General features: G+C 42.6%; 1 protein-coding gene across 1 annotated transcript in view; it reads right to left on the bottom strand.

Moving 5' to 3' along the window:
* Positions 1-25,288, bottom strand: part of CNTN5 (contactin 5) — a 934,675-nt gene that overhangs the window by 635,745 nt on the left and 273,642 nt on the right. Inside the window, exon 2 of the mRNA XM_048492765.1 lies at positions 20,104-20,239. The gene's annotated coding sequence lies outside the window, so the exon portion shown is untranslated. The remainder of the gene's footprint in view (positions 1-20,103; positions 20,240-25,288) is intronic.

The raw sequence follows: 25,288 nt of genomic DNA, 5'->3' as shown, positions 1-25,288 counted from the left end.
GCCATGAATCATACGCTAACAAGTTAACATTGGAATTCGAGCTACAATTATCTCTCAATGGTCATCATGGCCTTGAGAAGCTAGGCACCAAGCACTGTCAGCCGAACCTGAAAAGGAATAAAGACAAAAAAAAACCCATTTTACTCTTACAAAACATCCCTGCTAAAATGGCTGCTCTTATGCTAAGTTAACATATGAAATTCAGCAAAGTACACATTATTCATGTAGTGGGTCCATATCAAGCCCTTTCTAGTTCACCTGTTGATTGTGAGGTCCCCCAGTACCTGAGACGGCAAGAGCTGAGGAAAAAAGAACTCTCTCAAGCCAGCAAAATGGCTCCTTTCAGCAAGAATGGTCAGGAGCACTCGGAGGCTCAACTGGAGTGAAGTGCCATTTCCCCAGAAGTTTTCTTTGGTGGTCCTATTATAAAGGTTAATTAGACATCGTGAGAGTGTTGCTTTGCACAGTTAGGTGATGGGGAATAATATACTTCTTACTCCAATGAATAGCCTTTCCTCACAGGTTGCGGACTGAAAAACCTAAACATCCAGTCTCATTACTGTACCATTGACAGGTCCCACCCCTCATTTTCCCGTTTTAGCACTGTACTTGTTATTAATAGGATCACTTTAATACTCAGTGATTACAGGACTTTGAAATCTCCACACTTCCTCTCCCATTGCCTCCGGTACGTCTTTTAGTTTTACATCCCTCTGACCTTTGCAAAACTAGAAAGAGCATCGTAATAAGCTCAGTTTAGACATAAAACTAGCAAAGTAAAACTTCTTAATGATCCTGCGGTATTAGGTTGAATAAGTAACAAAGATTGAATTGCTAGCCCACATTTTAATACCAATAAATTGGGATTTCAATTGAATTGATGCCATTATATCATACACAGCAAAGGCTGTTTCCACACAAATCACCTAATTTAGTTTTAGTTTTAGATGCCCCCAAATACCACAATTTTTGTTCCTATTCACCTCTTCGAAACGCTTCCTGGCCACCATGTTCTGTTTTTCCCTGATTTTTCCCAGATTTTCCAGTACAAATCTGTGCTTCTTTGGTTCACCGTCTCGTGCTGCAGTGCTCTGAGTCTTCTGTGGTCAATGATGTGAAGATTAAGCCCCCCAAATCTCAATAATGCTCTGATATTCTCCAAACACAGGGCAAGAGGCTTCTGCAGGCAAAGAGTGAGCTGACTAAATGACATCTTAAATGGATAGCACAGGCAAATAAAGCCCTTTTTTAAAAAAATCAGCCAAAAGATTACCTAGAAAAGAGGATGATTTAAAACATTTTCAGGCTGTAAATAAAATATGGAGGGAAAAATGCAAAACTCTTCATAGGAAACATTTTATTTCCTGCCCCAAATGCTCTAAAGTGTCTGTGTGGAAAGGGCTACTGTCTGGAAAGAAACTGACAGGAGACACTTTCAGCATCCACAATATTAGAGATGTGATGAGAAATGCACTTTTTCATTTGGACTGCACACCGAATCGAAAAGAAGAATTGCCCTGGATAATCACATTTTCATTCGGAAAAAATATATTCATAGGTTTTGCGCAAAGTCCTGAGGTTTGCATCTCTTTTCAGCCAAGTTCTGGACACAGAAAAGCACAGTTTTGGGAGGGGAACTAAACAGGGTCGAAGGCCACATTCCAAAGCAGCCATTTGGTCCAGGAGACCTGACTTAAGTCTTCAGGAGATTAACTGTAATTTTGGGAGATCTCCAGTCCCCTCCTGGAGGTTGGCAGCTCTCTGAGCTCTACCTGATTAGTCTATTTTCCTCAAATTTACAATCTCTGCCTTCAAAGAGAACAGAGTTTCTGTCTGAGCTGCTCCTTCGTTCAGTTATTCCTGAAGAACAACAGTCCTCAACAACAAAGCAGGATTCTACACTGCTAGTTTATTTGAATTATGTGTGGTATTTTAGACATATGCATCCCTCCTAAAACATTCTGTTAAAGATGAGGGTCTTTCCTGTAGAGATATTTCCACAGTCTTAACAAAGGTCCTTTTAGCCTCCCATGAAATTCCTTTTTGCCCAGGCGGGCACCTTCAACATTTGCCTCACATTTTGCTTGAGGCAGAATTCGGTACCAGCTGCTTAAAAAAAACAAAACCCTCCCAGAGAAGATTCACTGGCCTTATTGAAATCTTTTTAAAGCTTCTCTTGCAAGTCTTTGAGAGATTTCCCAGCAGGAATCTCCAAAATTTTGCCTTTAATTTTGCCAGAGGCAAAAATTGGTAGCATGTCGAGGTTTTTCCCCTCCTTAATCTTAGTCTAACGACACGAGGCCGATGACTGTACAAGTTTCCAGATACCTTTTAAGCCAGCTACTGCCCCGAGTTCAATACTGATCAAAAAAGAGGCCTCAAAATAAATCTTAAACAAAATCTTTTCAAATCCATGCTTGTCAGTTCTGTTCAAGTATTTCCTGGCAGCATTAATTGGAAATGTGTACTAAAGAAACAATAATAAAACCAAACTCATTCACCTCAGATGAGGCTCCATCATAGGAATACTCCAGCAGCTAATCCATGCACAAACAGGAGGTATGAAATCCTCTCACTTATTGTTTCCTGCACTAAAGGCCGCCACATGCCTGGAATTAGCCATTATGCAATGCCAATTAGCTTTAATTAGATTTGTGACAATCTTTCCATGCAGCATCATTAAAGTGTGCCTCCAAGGTGTTCTAAGGACAAGCCCATAATCATGCAACCCAGTGCAAACTTAAGATTGCAATACTAAAACACTCATCAGGATATACTGAAATAGTGCAAAACACTTGTCTTAAATACCTTAGGCTATGGATTCCCACCTTTTTGAGCCTGAGGGCACCTTTGGAATTCTGATGTAGTATTGGGGTGTGTGTGTGTGTGTGTGCAACTAGAAAATGGCTGCTGCAGGAGGCAGAGCAAGCTACAAAATGGCAGGGAGTGAGGTTATCCATGACTCTAGTAGTAACTCTTCAACCCTTCAGGGAGAAGCTGTTGAGCATAATGACTTCTAAAACAGACACACTGGGTAGAAGTTTCAGAGGCCGGCTGTGTTGGTCTGCAGCAGAACAATTAGATTCCTGTCCAGTTGCACCTTGGAAACCAACAAATCTGACAAAGAGAGCTCTGACTCTCAAAACTGAACCCCAAAAGTCGTGTTGGTCTTTCAGCTGCTACTGTGGGGTAGGTTTGAATCAGGGCCACTCAGCAAGCTTGCATAGCAGAGTGTAGATTTGATCCTGGATTTCCCAGATCCCAGTCTAGCACTGTAAGCACTACACCACACTATTTCTTCTGGGTGGTGAGAAAGTATCACATTCTTGGTGTTGCTATAGCGAAGGACTTGTCCTGTATGCGTACTCAGATGGTGGTGGGTCCATAAATAAAGACATAAGAAAGTGGCCTAAATTCCTATGGAAAAAGGAAGTCTTTATGTTCTGCATACAAAGCAAATGCTCTGAGCCAGGATCTCTACCTTGCCAACACACACACACACACGCACACACACGCACGCACGCACGCACGCACGCACACACACACACACACACAAGAGTTCTATCCTCTGCACAGCCTAACTACACTGGTAGCCTTCTGCAGTTTCTCTGCACTCTTCAAAGGCAGTTCTATGTACAACGTATTACAGTAACTCAATCTGGTCCTCAGCAAAACCTATGTGGCTACACAAGATCTTCCTTGTCTGGACAAATTGCAAGTATTTTGGGAACAAGGACCAATAACATTGCCATTATCTGCCTTGACAACTCAATAAATGAAAATAAAGATTTTTTTTTAAAAAAGGACTTTTTGTTGCCAATAACAGAAACATAAATACAGTACTTCAAAATCCCTGCTTGTTTAGGAAAACTGAATTTTAGCACATTCTATCTCAAACAGAAAGATTTTAAGAACACTGTTAAACTCAGCTGCCTTCTACCTAACAGAGCTGTTGCCCAGGTGATCCCAACACTGCTTTGGCAAACACACGGTTTTGGAAGGGTAGAGATCATGGAGGATGTGATGTCAATTCTGGTCAGTGCTGTAGGCTGACACCCCTAGTCTCTATATCACAGACATTTATGCGTGAACTACTTGTCTCATGGCTGTTTGATTTGGAGTGAATTTTCCCCATGTTTTTTTTTTTGATTACACAGGGATTCTCCCTTTACAAAGTGTCTGTAATCGATCTGATCCACCTGGCATTTCCTGGCTCTTTCTGTGCAACCTTCAGTGGGGAGTGGGGGGTAAGGGGCGGGAAGGGTTGCCTGATGCTTGCTTGCTTGCCTGTGTGTGTGTGGTCTAGCATTACTTTGCTAGACTTTGTAAATTTCATGTCATTTTCAAAGGTTTACCCCTCCAGCAACAGACCTTCAGCAAAAAAAATTTAAAATCCCTTCTGATCATTTTTAAATGACAGCCCAAAGAATGGGGAAAAAACTGCTGTTGTGTGGGCATGGGAAGGTGGGGAGGGATGAAAAAAACCTGAAGAAAGCCTAACACAGAATTATTACCTTTGCTTTTCCTGTGATGGAGAGAAAAAGTCACACTCAAACAGGTTTCAGAAACTGCGGAGATTCTCTGATCTGACAGCGTGTTGAGTTCCAAAGAGGGGGAAATGTGTGTGTAGCTGAGAATTAAACCTGAAGGGAATGAACCTTAATGTGAAGGAGACTACAAGTGTGTAAATGGCCTAGGCGAGATTCCTAGAGTCCCACTATATGAACACTTTTGTTTTTCTTCCTTCCTTTCAATTCCTTGGAGGTAGCAAATTGGGATGGAAGTGGGAAACTCCCTACCTCATATGAGTAAATAGGAGGTCTATGCTTTGCCAATCATCTGTTTGCAGAAGGACAGTTCAGAAAGGACTCTTGAATAGCAGAGCCCTGCTCTGAATTTCCCACTTGAACTCTGCATTTCAGTAGCAAGGCTAATTTGCAAGAATGGACAGGGAAGCTCCGCACAGTAACATCTGCACATGACTGCCTCACCACAGGCAAGAGGAGAAACTCACTGAACAATTTAATTGCCAGCAGCTTTCAGCTATCCAATAGCCTTGCGAATTGGACCTCTCGCACTACGGAGAGGAGGACGTTCTGAAAGGAGTTGCCAGCAAGCAGCAGGAATGAAGAGGCTGATGGAATTGATTGCGGGGGAAAGATTGAGGGTGCTCGGTGCTCATCTCTTGGTTAAATGATGATGAAGGGCGGAACTGATAAAAATCCATAAATATTTGAAGGGCAAATGTATCCAGGAGGGAAAGAGAAAATTACTGAGGTGATGTTAGGCAACTGGCTTAAGAGAAAGACTGAACGACATAAATAAAGTACTCAGACATTGATCTATGGGATCTCTGCAGATCCTATCATTACAAACTAAAAATAATATTGGGGAGCAGGGGGATGCACTAGCCAGAGGACCTGCACTAATAACAGTGATGAAATTATATAGTGATTATATAGTAACATAATGTGTGGTCCCAATGGTTTTTTAGGCACAAAGAATTAAAAATATTTTGCAAACATTTTGAAAAGAATCGTTTTCATGCTTTTTGTTCGCATAGCACAAAAAAAGTTGAAAATGTTTTTTTAAAAAAACACCCACCATATCTTCAAAGCTACAGAGACTCAAATCTGCAGCCTTGTTGATTCAGACATTGTTATTGACGTAGCATCGAATATACCTCTCTCTCACACACACACACACACAAAGGAAAAACAGCACAGTCACATAATCGGCCGGCAAAAATGAATTTATTAGTGCGCAGCAATGATGGAATTGGCAGGCAGCTGTGATGCCAGATGAGAAAACATCCAAAGGAAACTTCAGCAAATGGCAGATAGCATGGAGAATCATTGAAGTGGCAGAAAATGGCAGGTGGCAAAGCAACAGAAAGGAGAGCTTCAAAATCGGGTGGGAGAAATGAAACATTTCTTGATCTCTGAACAGCAAGCAGGAATGTTTTGGGAAAATGTTTCAGAAAAAAACCCACCACTAGTTAAGCATTTCCAAATAGAACCATTTTGGGCTGTGATAAAATGTTCCCAAAACATTTTGGCCTAAAAGCTGAGCGAAACTCCTGCAGGAAACCTTTGTATATCCCAGCCTCAAGATATTTTATTTGTGTTGTACAGAAAGGACCAATGTAAGATTTTAGACATTGTCACTGTTGGGTAACTTCATATTGCAAACACTGCCAAGGATTTATTCACAGGTTCAAATGATTCCTTTTAGTGAACACATATTTACACACACTTTCTATCATGCAAAGGAATGGTCGAACGAATTCTCTGCTTCTAAATATTCTCTAAATAAGGTATTTGCTGAATATTTAGCAGCTGGCTTGGGATTTGGCACACAAGCATTTTGTAATGGCAACATCTAAAATTCAGCATTCAGTAGCAGTGAAATTTTGGCATGCATAATGTGTCAATTACAAAAGAATCAGCCATGCTGCAATCAACCTGTAGAAGATAGCAGACATGCAGTAGCAGTTAGTATCTGACACAATGACATGCAATAGAATTATATATTCATTTTTATCCACTAACTTACAGATTAATTCTATGGTCTCACTACACTGCTATTCTGTTCACGACACCTTTCAAAGAGCTCTGGGGTAAGCCACATGGCAAGCCACTGCCAACAGGATGGCTATGATGGAGATCATACTCCCACTGAGCTCTTTCCCCAAACTCCCCTCCCCTCAGGTATCACCTCCAAACTGACTAGAATTTCCAAAGCCAGTTGATCTAGTCATAACTCTACTAAGAGTGGTCATCTCCAAGTTGGGAAATTCCTGGAGATTTTGGGTGAGATTTTGGAGCCCTGAAGAGGGTGAGGTTTCGTAAGGAGAAAGACCTCAGCAGGACACAATGCTCTAGAATCCACCCTCTAATGCCGCCATTTCTTCCATGAGGTTGATCTTGGTCATCTGGAGATCAACTGTCAAAGCAGCAGATCTTCAGGTACCACTGATAGCCCTTCAGTTACCCCCATAAAAATAGCACTTGCCAAACCAACAGAATTGGGGGGGGCGCACACAGGGGTTACACGATTGCCAAGAACTGAAACTACTGCTGTTTTACATCACACTAAGACCCTTCCCCATCCCCTCCTGGGCTCCACCCCCAAATATCCAGGAATTTCCCAGTCAAGAGCAGCAACCCCAATTCTAAACCAGAAGGTATTGGGCCTAATATGGACCGAATCAGGCACGAAGCTGAAGCAGCGAACTGTCAGATTCCTTGTCAAAGGCTTTCATGGCCAGAATCAATGGGGTGCTGTGTGGTTTCCAGGCTGTACGGCCATGTCCTAGCAGCATTCTCTCCTGACATTTTGCCTGCATCTGTGGCTGGCAAATTCAGAGGATCCTATGATGCAGGTGAAATGTCAGGAGAGAATGCTGCTAGAACACGGCCATACAGTCCGGAAGCCACACAGCACCCCAGTCAGATTCCTATTTAGCCCTTAAATCAGAGGTGGGATCCAGCAGGTTCTCACCAGTTCCTGAGAGTGGGTTACTAATTATTTGTGTGTGCCGAGAGGGGGTTACTAATTGGGTCCGCTTTTCCATCTCCACGCCCTCGCCTCCCGGAGAGGCATACTGCCTTTGAAAGTGAAGGTTCCATATAGCAATTGCGACTAATAATGTAACTCCCTGAACTGGGTGAATCCCTTCCAGGTACTGCAATTCATTGATTCTCAGCCTTTCGTACCTTTTATCTCACCAGTCTCTATCAAAGAACCTGTGTGTTTCACACCATTGCTGTGTTCAGATTTGTGAGTTGGGGCATTTTCTATAATGTGATGATGATTTAGAAATGACCTGGTGCAAAAAAAAATTGGGGGGGTCGTGGTGGGGTGGCTTCCCATGGGGGGGGAGGGTATCCAACTCAGGTTTTGCCCAGGGCTCAGGTTTGCCTAGGTACGCCTCTGCCCCCTTTGCTGAGGGGGGGCTGGCGAGGGACCCTGTTACTAAATTTTTTGGATCCCACCTCTGCCTTAAATACATGGTCTTGTTAAAGCTCTTTGGAGATTCACACCCTTTCTTTCTTGTTCTTCAGGAAGCAATCTACTGCCTACAGCTGCCTACAGCAGCAAATTTGTCCTCATCTCATGAAACTGTGCTCCATCCTCTCCAGCAAATGATTCTGACATCCCAGGGTCTGGTTCAAGTGTCAGGAGGCAAGGATGAAGAGGAACAGCCGAACAGAACTTGTGTAAGAGGCAAATTATTCTCCAAAATGTAGAGTGGTGTCTTGGAGGTTATGGGTCTTAATGAAGTAAGGGTTCAGAGCATGATCTCACACAGGATGTTCTTGCCCTTTTTAGCACAAGGATAGCACAGGAATACAGAACAAGGCCAACGTTTCTCTGAAAAGTAAATGCGGCACAGAGAAAATGTATTTTCCCCTCACCCATTCGTGTTCACTTGCCAGTATACCCAAAAGTCCCATTCATGCAGGTTTTTGTACCAATCATGAAGTCCTCTAATACTTCACCTTGCTCTCCAATTTTCATGTATTTTGCAAATGAAGTTTGGGACTGAATATACAGTCTTCTGCCTCACATACATTTCATTAGAGTTGTCAGCCGCTGGAGAAAAAAAAGTCTTGTCCTTTTCACAGCTGCTTCATGTGTGGAGAGGAGCAGTCGAAGCTTTTCGTGGCATGGAGGGGAAACAATATTGCATAGCAAATATTGTCGAGTTAAGCCTGTTCTCTAGAAACCAAAGTGACTAAACTGAGGCTATCGCACTTCGCTCACATAATGAGAAGACAAGAGTCACTGGAAAAGACAGTAATGCCAAGAAAGGTCGAAGGCAGCAGGAAAAGGGTAAGACCCAACAGGAAGTGGATTGATTGCATAAAAGAAGTCAGAGGATGTTTGGGAAGACTGATTCATGGGGTCTCCAAAGATTGGAAGTGACTTTATGGCACATAATACATGTAAACCTCTATTAAAAAACAGAGGGAATTTTTCTCTCCACTTATTGCCTACATTTTATCCAAACGGTAACCCTTTGAGAAGGATTAAGCTGAGACTTGCTAAGATTCATCAAGAGGGGACTTGAATAGGTCTCTCTCCCTCCCCCATCAAACACTTGAACTCACTTGCCTTTTATTGCCTTACTTTGAATTTCCTCTTGGTTAAAAAAATGTGGTTTTGTTTTAACTGAAAATGTTAATTTAATTTTGGGGAATCTTGGAGGGGGAAAAAAGAAGAGGCAAAAATCCCCCCACAGCAAGCTGACAATCTGCTCTTCCAAAGTCATCACTGAGCACACAGATGTCCTGTCCATGTCCCATTCAAAAGTCAGTGGCCCATTATGCATGGAGAGCTTACCTCATGGTTCTTTGCTGCGCAGTGGGATTGTAGTGGGGTCTCCTCACATTTCTCTGTGTACACACGAGGAGACACTCCACTACTATTACATAACTTGTGGTACTGTAGTCTCCCAGGCCTTGCAGCTTTCCCTGGTTCTCTTAACTCCACCCATCAGAACTGTACAACATATTACAGAGAGTATACGAAAAGAGAGTACAAAGATAAAAACAAATAAATGAAATAACTTCTGTTACTCAAAGAACTTACAACACTGACTTGTAGCACTGTGTAATCTGTCAGCAATAAGAAGTTACTTTAAATAGCTGACTTTAACAATTATCTCGATCGTCAGACATGTTTGAACTTGCCTGGTCTACTCTCGTAGGCCATTGGTATCTGCATTACAAAAAGGCCTGCCATCTTACAGAGAACTAAGAATTCTTATTTGAACTGTCCATTTTTTCCAAACCATGAAAATGACTCACCTTCTTCCACTAGGGTTGCCCTGGATATCTCCTTCTATTACAGCTGATCTCAAGATGACAGAGATGAAATCAGGCCACCAGCAGAAATCCCAGTGGCCATAACAGCCAATCCACCCCAGTAGGTCTGCCAAAATGGGAAATATCTGAGAGTGAGTGAGTGAGTGAGAGAGAGAGAGAGGGAGAGAGGGAGAGAGGGAGGGGGGGAGAGAGAGAGGGAGAGAGAGAGAGGGAGAGAGAAAGAGAGAGAGGGAGAGAGAGGGAGAGAGAGAGAGAGAGAGGGAGGGAGGGAGAAGGAGAGGGAGAGCGGGGTTTGGGAAGGGGAGGGAATTTTAGTGATGAATAATGTGATATAGTCCCCCTCCCAAAGCAGTCATTTTCTTCAGGTGGACTAATTTCTGTTGACTGGTAATAGGTGCAAATCTCCAGCCACCCACTGGAGGTTCCACCATTGCTAAAGATATGGGATGAGTGCACTATAATTTGTCAATCAAACCATTCTTCACCCTTCAGGCTAACACACTTGCAAACACATACCAGACTTTTCAAAAATAATCTTAGAATGTAGATATAGAATCAACAACACAAATTAAATTAGGATTCTCTGATATGCATAAATCTTACATACATAGCATTAATCTTAATGAATATAAGAATAGTTAACTGCTTTACAGTCAAAGTAGTGACGTGGTCACGTTAACAAAACAAGGTTTTTGTCAAATCAGCACACGTGGCTTTCAATTCATTCAGTCACCAAATCAAAATTCCTTGGGCTAATCCAATTCTGGTAAATTTGATATCGATATGCTATTCAGCTTCACTGTCAAATTCTAAGTTTCATAGAAATATCCACAAATATCACAGAGAATCTTAGTCATAACTCACGTACATGCACTCTAATAATAGGGTTCTTTCAATCAACTTTGGAGTCTACACAGAGAGAGGTTTGTATTGCTCTCCTCGAAATGAAAATGACAGAAACATCAACCAATAAAAATGGATAAACAATATATCAATTAAAAATCTCCTTGGCTGTCTTTATAATTACTGGGACTGCAGGCAATAGCATTCCCTGATGCCTTGTAACACAGCCCTTTTCCTCTAAACGTGTTTGCAAGCAACTTAGCCTGAAGGGTGCAGAGTGGTTTGGTTGATGACCACCTGGAGGATGGCAACTCACCTTGTTAGGAAGGCTGAATGATTAGAAGGAAGTAACCTTGCAGTCACCAATGATTATGGGACCAGTTGTTAAACTGTGAAAGTCAAGATAAGGTCACCTGACCACGCTATTCCCTAATCCTCCTGGTTGGGGGGAATCTTCTGTTTTTGCACTATGTTTGCTAACAAACTGGAAAAGATATACTCTGCCTTTCGCAGAGGATTAATGTGTGGAAATGAGCAGCTGAAGCTTCTCATGGCACAAAGTAAACAATATCACTTGGTAAATAACATCCCGCTGAGCCTCTGTTAAAGAGGCAGGCCATTTTTTCCCCACCAGCTTCTCCACAGCCTCTGGCCAACAGTCAGAATCTTTCTTATTCAATGTCCGTGGGATTTGCCCGTTTCCAATTGTCATAGGTTTGCCTGAAGTAAAATCTGAAATAAATTGGGAGGTTTGTCTGCAGGCAATTTTTGAGGAAAGTAAAAAAATGAGCTCCAAAGGAACAAACAGAACTTTTTGAAGGGGCATTTTGTGTCCCTGTTTGGAACTAGGTATTTCAGATTTCATATAAAATAGACAGATTATTTCTTTTCAAAAACTGCACCCCTCTCTGTGTGCATTTACCCATCACTGAAAGCATTCTTCCTAATGGTTTTTTTTTCTCCACCCAGAGCTATGCAGGGATAGGATTTCTGGCATGTAGCCAAGCAGACCACCATGAAGGGGATAATGTGACAATCTGTTATCATTAACTGTGTCGGGAAAGGCTCTCAAGACACAAGAGAGAATTAAATGACCTGGAAAACTCAGTCTATGGAAAGTCTATTCTACTCATCTTTGTTATTTCCACTTCCATGCATCACTGGGACTGCGGAACAACATGATTTGCTGAGGTGACGGACGCAGAGGTCACCTCCCCCACCCTTTCTCTTTCTCCAAAACCATCAAGAGGTCTGCAGTATCTAATTAACGAGAGGTCTTTTAGTATGCAGAATATGTTAGTTGATAAGGAGCAGAGGGAAAAATCACCACAAGGGAAGCTAAATTAACAACTTCACCTACACGGCATGAAACCAGCAACCCAGGAGATGGCATTCAGTGGATGAGTTTGCCAGCCTCCAGGTGGTGACTGCAGATCAATTGATCTTTAGGAGATAGTCATCAGTCCCCCTGGAGATAAAGGCCACTTTGGAAAGTGGACTCTATGGCATTGTACCCAGTGGTGGGATCCAAAAATTTTAGCAACAGGTTCCCATGGTGGTGGGATTCAAACTGTGGCGTAGCGCCAATGGGGCTGGGCGGGGCACAACGGGGGTGTGGCTGGGCATTTTGGGGTGCGGCATTCCTGGGCGGGGCTGTGGCAAGGACACAGCCACAGCACCGATCCTTGGGCGGGAAACGAATGCACGCAGGCACAGGCTGCCACACACACCGGTGCACCTCCTGCTAGACTGCTTCAAGTTCTGCGCGCTACTGCTGAGAGGAGGGGCGTAACTAAGGCAAAAATCACGTGGCAAAATCACCAATTAGTAACCCCCTCTCGGCACACACAAATAATTAGTAACCTACTCTCTGGAACCTGTGAGAACCTGCTGGATTCCACCTCTGGTTGTACCCCACTGAAGTCCCTCCTCTCCCCAAACCACACCCTTTTCAAGCTGTACCCCCCTTCCCAATCTCCAGGTATTTCCTAACCCGGAGCTAGCAACTCCACCAGGAGTAGACTGGTCATTCTGGGTACTTCCTTCTAAGGAAACATATGGGTGTGTAAAGTGCCCTCAAGTCACGGCCAGCTTATGCCGACCCCAGCAAGTGGCTTGTAAGGCAACTGAGAAGCAGAGCTGGTTTGCCAGTGCCTTCCTCTGCAGAGCTTGTCTTGGGTCGATTCCACACTTGCGTTATCGACCTAAGTTCGAGCTGCGTTCGACCTAAATGCTCCACACAACCACTGGGATAGATGTGGTTTTGTACCAGCTTCACCCCGTGTAATGGTCAAATTTCTGACTCCAGTGGGGAACTACTACTTTTTCAGGGAACCACGCTCGAACTCAGCTCGATTCCAGTAAAGCGCGGAATCTCTGGTGCCAGGAGTCCCCCATTCAGCCAATCACAGCTGAGGGTTTCGGGCATGCATACAGCTGGCCAATCAAAAAATGCCACCTTCATCCCTCCATTCCTGTGGCAGTTTTTTTAAATAACGTGTGTGGGGATAGACAGAACATGGCCGTAGAACAGTAGCCAATCAGAACGGAGCGGCGAAGAGGCACAGGATGATTCCGCCCTCTGAGCTAGGATCAAGCTGGTTGCAGTGGGGAACAACAATGGTTTCGACCTAGGTCAGTACCCTTCTCAGGGAACTGGGTCGAACCTATTTTACTCGTGTGTGGAATCGCCCTTGGAGGACTCCCTTCCCAGGCAAAGCTTATCATCTGAGATCTGACAAGATGGGGCTATTACATGCTGTCTACCCTCCCAAGGAAATATACCTCCCATTGTTGTTGTTGTACCACATTGCAGCATGCAGGTTTCTGGCACACCACTAACTTCAGCAGTCGCCTGACTCCCACATCTTCCTTAGCCTCAGCTGCAAAAAGTGACGCATCTGCCTGTATCACTCCTCCCTATTCCCTGCCATTAGGAACCCTACCCAGGAACAGCAACCAACGGTGGATCTTAAAAAGCTTCTGCACATTACTGGCTAGGAAAATATGCTGATCTCATGTTCTTTTCCATTTAAATAGACTGTCAAACCTTTTTCCTACCAGCCGCAGTTACACATCATGAATATTGAACAGTGGCAGGGGGAGGGGGAGGCGACGCTTTTGGCTCAGTAGGTCATGGGAGTCCTGCCATGTGTATAATCCAGATAAATTTAGAGCAGCTGGCGCCTTGCCAACAGTATCAGCTCTTCTGCTGAGTCTGTGCCAGCCTCGGCAGCGCCGGTTAGAAGTCGAAATGCCTTGGCCGCAGAAACAGAGTCAGGTGCTCTTGAAGAATAGATTACCCTTCAATCAAGTCCCCGCCCAGCCTCCCCAAATCATCCAGTTAAGCTGCCCGAATGCTTTTTAAGTGGTCGCGGGATGACAGATCCGATGCGAGAAGATGAATGAAACTGGAGTGTATTTAAAGTGACACAGTGAATCCACTCTAATCAGGTTCATCAGTTCTAATTCACTTATGTCTGTTTTGGAGTGGCCGGTCTGTCTCATTTGTTTCAATAGCTCTCTACCCCTCCAATATAATTCCCAATTAGTTGGGCAGGCGGGCAAAGAGTTTGACATCACCTCAAGTGAACTGTGCACTTCCCAATCTGTTTGCCCAGACACACAGATAGGCCTTTTTAACAAGGCACTTTCTTCCCTCCATCTGAGGTCTCTGGTTTTATTTGTAGGTCAACAACAACAAAAACGAAAAATTTAATTAGAGGTGTTTGGAGCTGCAAAGATATAACTCACACTTCTGCTAAACTCTGAAGCATGCCCGTTAACGGATAACGATAGACATTTGCTCCTTCATCCCCTTTCCTTCTTCCACAATAAAATGTAATTGAATATCCATCATCCATCTGGCTAATGAGCCTTGGACCCAAAATTCTCCTATTTGCAGCTGTTGTGCTACCTTGGTTTGTGTGCATTTGCCAGCAAGCACTGAAATTAAATGGGCTCATTTGTATTAACTGAACGCTTGATCCTTGTATGAGCACACAGTAGTTCTTCCAGTGGCAATTGAGGGTCTTTGTTTATGGCCAATATAGGGGATGGATGTCTACTGTCAAAGGGTGGCTTGTACCTCCAGACCAATGGTTTTCAAACTCCAGGAAAGTCTGGGAGTCTTTAGAAGCTAAGAAAGTCCTCAATGATAGACAGGCTTCCCATGCAGATAGTCTCGAGAGTGATGGATTCCCAAGGAGTCCAGCAGCATCTTGAGAATCGATAAAATATATTCTAGCATAAAGCTTTTGAGAGTCATAGCTAACTTCGTCAGATGCACTGGAAGGTACATGCGTTAACGATTACAACAGAAAGGTAGAAGAGAGGTTGATGTTGCAAAGAGGGGCTGGTTTAAAACAAGTTCCAATAAAATGAGTAATTAGTCTGCTCAGAGTGGATGAAGGACATTACCAACCGTCATGAAAAAAGCAATGTAGGATTAACATAAAATTTACTTAGCGACGAGCAGATACAATAGAATATTACAGAGCTAGCACTAAATTATTAGATATCCAGAAGGGGTGGGATATGCAACATATTAGTACCCTCAGTGAGTGAAGAATAACAGGTCCTGGTGGTGGCAAACAGTCTTGAATTTGTTAATGAATTCTGAGTCAGCAATTTCACACTGAATTCTCCCATTGAAGTCCCTTCATAGGAGAACGCTTACTTTTAGATTGGCAACAGACTACCCTGGAAACTGAAACACTCATCTTCAGGCTTCTGAAAATGATGATCTTTAATGTAATATTTGTGTTCATGCATTCTTTTGTGTAGGGACTGCCCATGTTTGTCCTTTGCAGAGAACAGATGGATGTGACTGACACATGATGGCATACAGTACATGAAATTGGTACAATTGATGAGCAGCTGAACATACCCAAGAGCATATAGTTGATGTTACTGGATCTTGAGATGATGTAGCTTGAGGGACAAAGTCTTGACCATCCATGCTTGTTGACTGTATTTTGGAAGCTCCTCCATTAATTTGAGGAAGCAGAAATGCTTGCAACTCACCAAAGCTCAAGCCAAGTTAGAGTCCTACTTGGACTCCATATATGGCCCTTAAATGTTCCACAATGGCTGAGATTTCATGGGAAACCTGGGGAGCTTTTTAGCACCAAAACATTAAAGATCAGTCAGGAAAATATTGCTTAAAAGCAGAACATTTGAAAACTGTAGCTCAGTCTAGACCCAGGAGCTTACTAAGAGGGCTGCCAACCAGGCTTATCTGTCCCACTATTCCATTTATTTTATTTACGTTAATGACATTTATACCCTGACTTTCTCCCCAGTGGGGACACAAAGTAGCCTATAGCTCCCCTCTCCTCCAGTTCATCCTCAAAATAACCCTGTGAGGTGGATTCAAACAGAGAGCTTTCATGGCTGAGTGGGGATTCAAACCTTCAAACCTGGGCATTCCAGCTCCTAGTCCAGTGATGGCGAACCTTTTTGAGACCGAGTGCCTAAACTGTAACCCAAACCCCACTTATTTATCGCAAAGTGCCAACCGGGCAATTTAACCTGAATACTGAGGTTTTAGTTTAGAAAACTAGTTTTAAGAACATAAGAAGAACATAAGAACTAACCTGCTGGATCAGACCAGAGTCCATCTAGTCCAGCACTCTGCTACTCGCAGTGGCCCACCAGGTGCCTTCAGGAGCTCACATGCAGGATGTGAAAGCAATGGCCTTCTGCTGCTGCTTTAGTTTAGTTTAGTTGGTTGGCTCCCTCTTCCTCCGCCCCACCCGCTTGAGCAGGGGCCAGCCTGCTCTCGCCTCCAGCAAGTCCTGCACGCACTGCTCTGTGCCTTTCTAGCATCTCTGCCTCCTCTGCCCCCGCACCCCGGCGGGCAACAGCCACCTGGAGCTCAGGCACCAGGCCGCCAGCCGAGTCCTCCCTGCTCACTGCGATGTGTGCACATCGTGCTCAGTGGCCCAGGCCAGCCTAGATGTGTGTGTGGTGGGGAGGGGGTGATTTTCCACCCCCCACATGATGAACTCTGTGTGCGCGTGCCCACAGAGAGGGCTTCGAGTGCCACCTTTGGCACCCGTGCCATAGGTTTGCCATCACTGTCCTAGTCCAACACTCGAACCACTAAACCACATTGGATCTCAACTGGCCCTGCTTTTCGCAGCAGCTAAGCAGATGCCTCTGGAAATCTTGGTACAAAGTCCTTTCCCCTGTGGACTTTCCAAGAGATTGCTCAAAGGGACCCTGCCATAAAAATGGAGCTTTTCGATAGCTCTCTCCTTCACGAAACAGTCTGTCTTCCTTCAAAGCGATCTAAGCTACTAGCCATCATGATTATAGCTCGAAGCTGTGAAATAATCAAGTTAATTATACATTCCACGCAGAAGTGTTTTGTTTTACACACACATTAGCAGAAGTGCACATTTTTGAAACACATGGTGGGCTGGTAATGCAGTGTGTGTTTTGAATGGAGAACAACTCAGGGTCAGCTCTCGCTATTGCCATTTGACAGGTCTAAGTGAGTAAGGCCTGCTATAGAAGTGGATACCAGCCAGTGTGGACAATGTTGTGCTAGGTGGGCCAATTATATAACTTAGCATATAAATAGGAGGCGGATGAAGACGAAAATGAAAAGTAAATTGATGACGCTGTAAAGATTTGTGCTTAAAAGTCCATGATTTTGCTACGGATGTGAATTTGAGTGCAGCTCATTGTTAGCTTCAGTGTAAAACTGCACAGAATTGTGTATAGGGATACCTGCATTCTAATGTGTAGCAGTTTAGGGGTTTAGGTATTTTATTGAATTTTTTAGCGGTATGGTGTTATAGAAGTGTGTTTTATTGCATAGTGCTGGGTTTTATTGTTGTTGGTTTTATTGTTATAACATTACTGTATTTTATTGTATTTTGTAAGCCATCTTGAATATGACTATAGAAAGACTTTTAGTTAAATCAAATACGTTAGTTTAAAAAATACATGTTAATAGTACTAGTAATTAATAATTAATTAATAAATAAAATACATTAGTTGGAAAAAATACATTTTAATAGTATACATGTGCATGTGTAAAGTGCCATCAAGTCATAGCTAAGTTATGGAGTCCCCACCAGGGACTTTCAAGGCAAGTGAGAAGGAGAGGTGTTTTTCCATCACCTTCCTCTGCAATGTCTTCCTTGGTGGTCCCCCTTCCAAGTACTGACTCTGTTTAGCTTTTGAGATCTGATGAGATTGAGCGATACTACGCCACCTTCCCTCCAATCTTGTGTGTATTTCAACAATATCTTCGTTTCTTAAATGAAGATATCCAAATATGTTGGGTTTTTCCTCCTTCCTTGCCAAGTGAAGGTATGGGGAAAAGATTTCTTAAGCTCTGATAATAACTGAATAGCACTACCAGGATTCTGATCCAAAAGAGCTACAGAGACTCATGCTGGACCACAAACCACTAGTTATCCATCATCCCTGGCAGTATACGTCCATGGATTCTAGAATCATAATATTTTTTGGTACCCAGCTACAGATACACACTGCCAGCAATCTCCCTGTCATTTTTGCCATTTAGTTACAGAGGGAATGAAATTAACCAAACTTAAATGAAATTGACACACCTACTGTCAAAAGGATGGCATAGCACACCGCTTGCAGATTCCCAGTAGTAATTAATGGTACACACCCCAACAAATACAAGCAGGGTAATGGGTCAGGAGGAGCGGGAGAAAAAGATCCTGCCTTCACAAGTCAAATGATTAACCTAATCGGGAAGGAGTAAAGACAAGCACCACAGTTTATAGCTTTCAAAATTTAGAACAGGTGGGTAATTAATTAAGTCACTTGCTGAGATGGCACTACAAGTAGAAAAGAACACAATTGGTGCATCTTCCAGTTCATCACACCAAATACCACGTACACATTAATGCCACATGAAACAATGTGGCCCCAGGAACCAAAAGTGAACATCACAAGGTTGATCTTAACCAAGAGAAATCAGTGCACACAGAGAACCTATTTTGCATAGGGGATAAGCGATTACTCGTATGTAAGGATGCCACAGTAATACATCAGGTTCCACTTCTAATGAGAACACCAGGTTCCACTTCTAATGGGATAATCATTTATACTGGACCTTCCTTGGGGCTGACTGTATCCAATTTATTCCCTTGGTGAAAAAAAAAACCTAAAACCCAGTAACTGGCCATTAGTTGCACAATGCCAAATGATGGGGTAGACAGACTGAATGCAAATCTGGATTGGATTTTTTTGCTGGTAGCATGACATTACTCTCAGTCAGAAGCTCATTCCCAGTAACAAGTCAGCATATGTACACTAACCCATTGTTAGCACAGGCATCAGTTTACGCAACTTCTTCTTCCAGTAAAATAAAAAACACAAGCATCTTGAACACACAACGGTTATTCAGAAAATTCAGGATACCCACAGTTTACCCAGAGATATTTAACAGCATGAAATTTCACATAATTGTTAGGGATAATGAGAGCACAGAACTCCACTGAAATAAAAAGACAGGTTTTTATATACTCCTGCTTTTAGGTGGTTTCTTTGTATAAGAATCGTTGTTTTTTTAAGTCTGGAAGAAAGCAACAGATTTATTATAAAACTTATAAGATGAAGAAGAGTTTGGACTTATTCCATTTTTCTCTCCTGTAAGGAGTCTCAAAGCGGCATACAAACTCCTTCTCTTCTTCTCCCCACAACAGACACCTTGTGAGGTAGGTAGGGATGAGAGAATACTGTGAGAGTTATGACTAATCCAAGGTCATCCAGCAGGAATGTAGGAGTGAGGAAACAAATCCTGTTCACCAGATGAAAGTCCTCCTCTCATGGGAAGAAATGGAGAATCAAACTGGTTCTCCAGATTAGAGTTCACTGCTTTTAACCAATACACCATGTTGGCTCTCAAAATCATACAATCATGCATCTTCAACATCAAAACTTAACCTGGTAAAGATTGTTTTTGATTGATGCACATTTTCTGAGTAAGGAAACAAATCTATTGACAATAATTAAATACTAATACAATAGAACCATAGGAAATGGTATAAATTCAAACATCAGCTCATAAAGACTAAGGTGCCCTACTGGGAAAGAAAATGGCAACCAACATCATCAGGCAGATGCTTTCTGAAAGCAAAACATGTAATTGATTCCTAAGGGATCATCACTCTAGTTCCTAACAAGCTAGACACACGTTTGGAACCTTTATGCATTTGGGAATAGATTCCCCTGCCATGTACTACATTAACAGAGCAATCCTAAGCACAGTTATACCTTTCCAAGTCAATTGAAGACAATGGACTTTAGAAGGGTATAACTCTGCCGAGGAATGCAGTTTAAGTCCTAAAAGAAGGAGTTACTGGAATTAATCCTAAGTACACGTAGCACAGATTTAACAAGCTGAAAGACAAAGTAAACTTATAATTCCTCTTACCTAGCTGTCGTTCCAGATGTAGGGTATGAGAGCGCCTTGAAATGGATGGGATCTCAGGAAAATAGTCCGTAATTGGGTGTAAGCAGATGGAGGCGGAGTGATGTGTTCAATGAAAAATAGAATCCTTTCAGATGATCTGAGAAACAAGGAGAAAGGGTAATTAGGTTTGCTTTTTACCAGGTATAAAAACTGCTCAGCTCAATCAAGAGTCAAGACAAAGGTCTATTTAGACTTGTGAGTGTGGTGGTGAGGAGACGTATTCAACTGATGAAAATAGCTTTTCAGGAAAAGAACACACCCATATCTGAACCTATTTAGATGTTTTACCCTGATTTTCTCCCCAGTGACTCTCCAATACTGCTTATATATGTAATACTAGTGTTTACACAAAGACACACACACACACATTCCCCAAAGGGTGCTACTTAAGACTCAACTGCGCATCTGGAGTTTCAATCATGGCACCCCAATTTCACATGGCATTTGATCTTCATGCCTTTTCAACTCATACCACAGAAGAAACACAAACAATCCTGGTTTGTATCCCACCATTGCACACAGCTGAAAGAGCAATTTCCATCACTCAGATTTACAACTGATCTCTTAGCTTCAGAGATCAACTCCTTTGGAGGAGAAGAGAGCTTCAGTTGGAGGAGTCTACAGTATTACATTCCTGCTAAGCTCTCTTCCTTCCCCATACTCTTCTTTCTGCTTGCACGTACTAAAAAAGGGGGATACCCAACCTAAAAATTGAATTAGGTACCATGAACATTGAGCAGCAACAATATAAAAACAAATTCAACAAAAGAAATCAATGTTTATGCAGTGCACTTAAAATACAAATTTTTAAAAATAGGCCTTGAAGATAGGCCTTGAATTGAGGCTCTAGCTACCAGAATAAATAGTTCTCAGTATACAATATATAATACAAATGAATATTCCAGAGTTGATGAAATATAAACAAAATCACAATCCAGTGAACAAGACCCTGCGCAGGTCTTATCAGAATCCTCTTTAGGTCTACTCCAGGGGTGTCCAACCTATGACCCTTCAGATGTTCATGGCCAATTGGCAGAGCTTATGGGAATCGTAGTCCATAAACATCTGCACGGACATAAGTTGGACACCCCCGGTCTACTCCATGGGACTTACTTCCAGGAAAGTGACTTTACAATTACAGGTTACAGGGAAAGAGAGTGAAAAGGGAAAGAAAAATACACTAGCTATTTTAATTAAAGGGGAAAAAATGTGAACTGTTCTTGCTGTGATTTGAAACAGAAGGAGCATTTTCTAAAATCCTGTTATGTGTTTGGGAAAGGACCCCTTCCAACTGATATGCTACTAGCTCAACAGGATCACCCAACTAATGAGATCCATTCACAGCCAGGTTCCCGAAGTAACCCAGTAAAATGCATGCGAAATTCATAATGAGATGGAATTTGGTTATTACTTAAAAGGAAACCATTAAGCTTTTATGCAAGATACCCGATTGGCTTCATCACCTCTCACCAGATGGGTGCCATCTTGGGAACTTTCCATTGTTATATTTCACTTATTATATGCCAAAGTTTCTATACAATACAGGCAAATTTCCTCCTTGTAGGCTCATTATCGCAAATTAACTGCCATCCTAGGAAGGGTAGAGGAAGCTAGAAAGAAAAAAAAGATGGAGAAATCTAAACAAAAGAAATCTGCAAGGCCAGCTGCAGAACCCCTTCCCTTATTCCAATCACAAAAGTGTCTTTGATTCACTCTCTTCATTCCAGTCACAGCTCCCTTCTCACAAAATCCCACACAGTGATTGTGTAGCAGAGGAAGAATCCAACTCTTGTATGCTCCTTCTAGTCTCAACACTCCAGAGAATCTAACAAGAGGGCAAATGAGGTGTGGTTCTGTTGCAGCCAGAACTCCTCCAACCAGGAAGTGGGCGATTGCCCCAGAAATCCCTGCAACAAGGGTTGACAGGCACAGCTTGGCAACTGGAAGGGGTCAAGGGGTCAATATGGGGGGGGGTACTGTCAGTCAATGACATGAAGCCACTTCCAGTGGAAAACAGGAACTGAGGTCATCGCCAGAAATTCTGGTAAAACCATATTGTTTTCAGTGACTCCTAGGCTCATTCCGCACATGCAGAATAATGCACTTTCAAACTGCTTTCAGTGCTCTTTAAAGCTGTGCGGAATAGCAAAATCCACTTGCAAACAGTCGTGAAAGTGGTTTGAAAACACATAATTTTGCGTGTGCGGAAGGGGCCCTAGATTGGACTGACATCATTTCTGGGTTTTTTTCTCCTGGAAGTACTGTCAAGGTGTCACCAAAGGCTTTTGAAATATTATTTTTCTCCCACCAGCTCTATGAACAGGGGAGGAAAATAGTAATGTACGCCAACACTTTTATTATCGTTGTTTAATATCATAGCTGCCAGTTCTTTAGCTGGTTATTGGCCTTTCATTACAATTCGAGCCTCAATTCGAGCCTCAATTCGAGTCTAGGACATTGTAATGTTGATTTTGACAGTTTGAATGTTTCATGTGCCATCCTAGTGTTTTCGGAATGGCGCCCAGGGTGTCGACTGCCAGTGGGACGACCTCAGCTGGTTTGTGCTGGATCTCGATTTTCAAATCATGGTATTTAGTGACCTTTGCATGTTCTTTTTCAATGACCCTGCTGTCACCAGTTATTGCTATGCGGATGATGGTCATTTTTTTTGTCCTCGATCACTGTTATGTCTGGTGTATTATGTGCCAACTTTTTGTCCATTTGGACAGATTATTATTATTGTTATTATTAGCAAAAGCAACAGCAGCAATAACAAGTGATACTAGGAGAGACCCTGAGATTTCCTACATATGAAGCAGGTGTTCTGCCACTGATCTATAGCTCCTCATTTCCATATGCTTAGGACTGGGATGCCATTGAGGAGAAAATGAAGGGGCAGATTCCTCTTATTTTAAATTTCAGATGATTAGAATTAAGGAAATCTACATTTTCAGCTTGTGTGCTAATCCTGTACATTAAGTTGCCAAGCTGAGCCTGGCAACTGGTGGGTGGGTTGGAAGGAAGGAAGGACAGGGTGGGAGAGTCAACATCATGAGAATTATGATGTCACTTCAAGAGAAAACCCAGACGTGATGGTGGGAACTCTAGGAATTGCTAGTAAACCGTTAGAGAAACCACAGAATTTCTGGTGATTCCTAGAGCAACCACCATCACTTTCAGGTTTTACTCGGAGGTGACATCATGATGCTTGCAATGCCCCAGCAGTGTATTGGCTGATCTGGAGGGACTTAGATGTCATTTTAAACAGCATTATTATATCATTTTAAATCCATTCTAAATCCATTGATACCATTGGACTCAGAAGGGTGTAGCTCTGCTTAGAGTGGCCCTTCTAAAGTCCCCTCTGAAATTTAAACTGCTGCCTTTGCCATTCTTCTCACTTGTTTCCGGAATGTATGTTAAAAATGTAATAGTTTTTATATTCCTAAAGGCCATTTCACTACTTTAAAAAAAAAATTCTGCCACGATGAAAATTTTCAGGATTGTCTTATCAAAATCAGAGCAGTTAGCAATTGTCCTGCAGATGACAAGTCTCTCAGGGCCCCGACAAGCTATGTTTTATTTGAGGAGAGAGAAAGAGAGCTGGGTTTAGCAAGTGCCTTTCTATCAAAATTTGAGAAACAGAGTACGTTCAAAAGTCAATCTTGTTGCCCTTGCAAGAACAGTTTTAATGAATAATCGAGAAAGGGTTACATATTGCAATAAAACAAAGCAGGAAGGATTGTCATTGGAACTGTTTATCTTGTATTCTGTTGCCGCTTTAATATGCTTTCAAAGAATTTTAGTTGATCTTTTTAAATTATTATTTAAAATATTTACAGAAATATGTATCACTTCCGTACACATGCAAGCCCCCCTTCCCCGGGTGCAAGTAGTGACCCAGGGCCATTTGGCACTGAGTAAACGGGACAGGAGAGAAGAGTACTTGGCAACCATACCGCTCACCATCTGTGCAAGGCATGTACAAGATGTAGGTTTACAAATGTTGTCAACGATCTGAAGGAAAGAACATGTTTTCCGATGCTGTCAAATCAAAGACTAAAATGTTTCATCTCACTTAAAAATCATCCAAGTTTGAATTAGAGTAGGGTAGCTTGGCAACCAGTGGGAGACCTTTGCGGGGAGGGGAGGAACGCGGTGGCAGCCACTGGCGATGGCATGTCATCGCTTCTGAGGAAGCCTGGAAGTTATATCAGTCCTCTTTAGGAACCACTGGAAACACTATGGTTTTACCATTTCTCTTGAGGGGAAAGACCAAATGTCCTTTCCCCCCTACTCCTGCTGCTCCAAACGGCAACAGAGAATAAAAGTTAGGGGCAGGGCTGGTCAATCAGGCATGAATACGGCCACAATTCATTGCCTGGACCAGCTTAGTTTCCCCTTGGTGAAAGGGGCGTACCGCCAAGGGGGACATATGGGGTCAAATCTCCCCAGGCTGTGGCCATTTAGTCAAATAGGGGTGGAAAATCACCCCCACACCCCTCCTCCCACCCCAGGGTCATACACGGACTCCATACACTGTTCATGGTGGGGGAGGGCAGCCGCCCATATTGCAGGGGGGGGGGGCTCAGATTTTGTACTGGGCTACATTTTTCCTAGATACGCCTCTGAAGTTGGTGATATTAGGCACATTTCTTTGTGCCTATTTTCCCTGCCTTATTTCATTTTGTAGTGCAATACACAAATAATAATTGTAAAAATTTTGAAAGGCCGGTTCAAGAGCTGCTTACAGGAAGCACACGCAAGCGAGACATCCAATTCCAGGGCAATGTTACATACATATGCCAACTGCCGCCAAGAGCCATCTGACTTGCTCAAAACGATTGCAAACAGTTTTGCTTCTGCAAACAAAGCAACTTGAATTTATGTTTTCTGCTAACCATTCATTAACATGTCGCTAATGTGCAAAAACGGATTAACCCCTGTCACGATGCTTAACCTCTTCCGTTCTCAATGTGTTTTAATGGAATGCTCATAAATTGAACATTTTAAAGAGCTTAATTTCATGGTGCCTAATGGAAACATTCATTTCCATGTTAACAGTCAACATAAATAATAAAAACCACATCAGATGTCATTTCATTTATTCTGAAAACAGAATGGTAGCCATGCATAAAAACCCACA

The sequence above is a fragment of the Sphaerodactylus townsendi genome, linkage group LG04 (genome assembly GCF_021028975.2).
Source record: "Sphaerodactylus townsendi isolate TG3544 linkage group LG04, MPM_Stown_v2.3, whole genome shotgun sequence".
Taxonomy (NCBI): Eukaryota; Metazoa; Chordata; class Lepidosauria; order Squamata; family Sphaerodactylidae; genus Sphaerodactylus; species Sphaerodactylus townsendi.
Note: the sequence above shows the minus strand (reverse complement) of the source record. Positions and strands in the feature narration are given on the sequence as shown.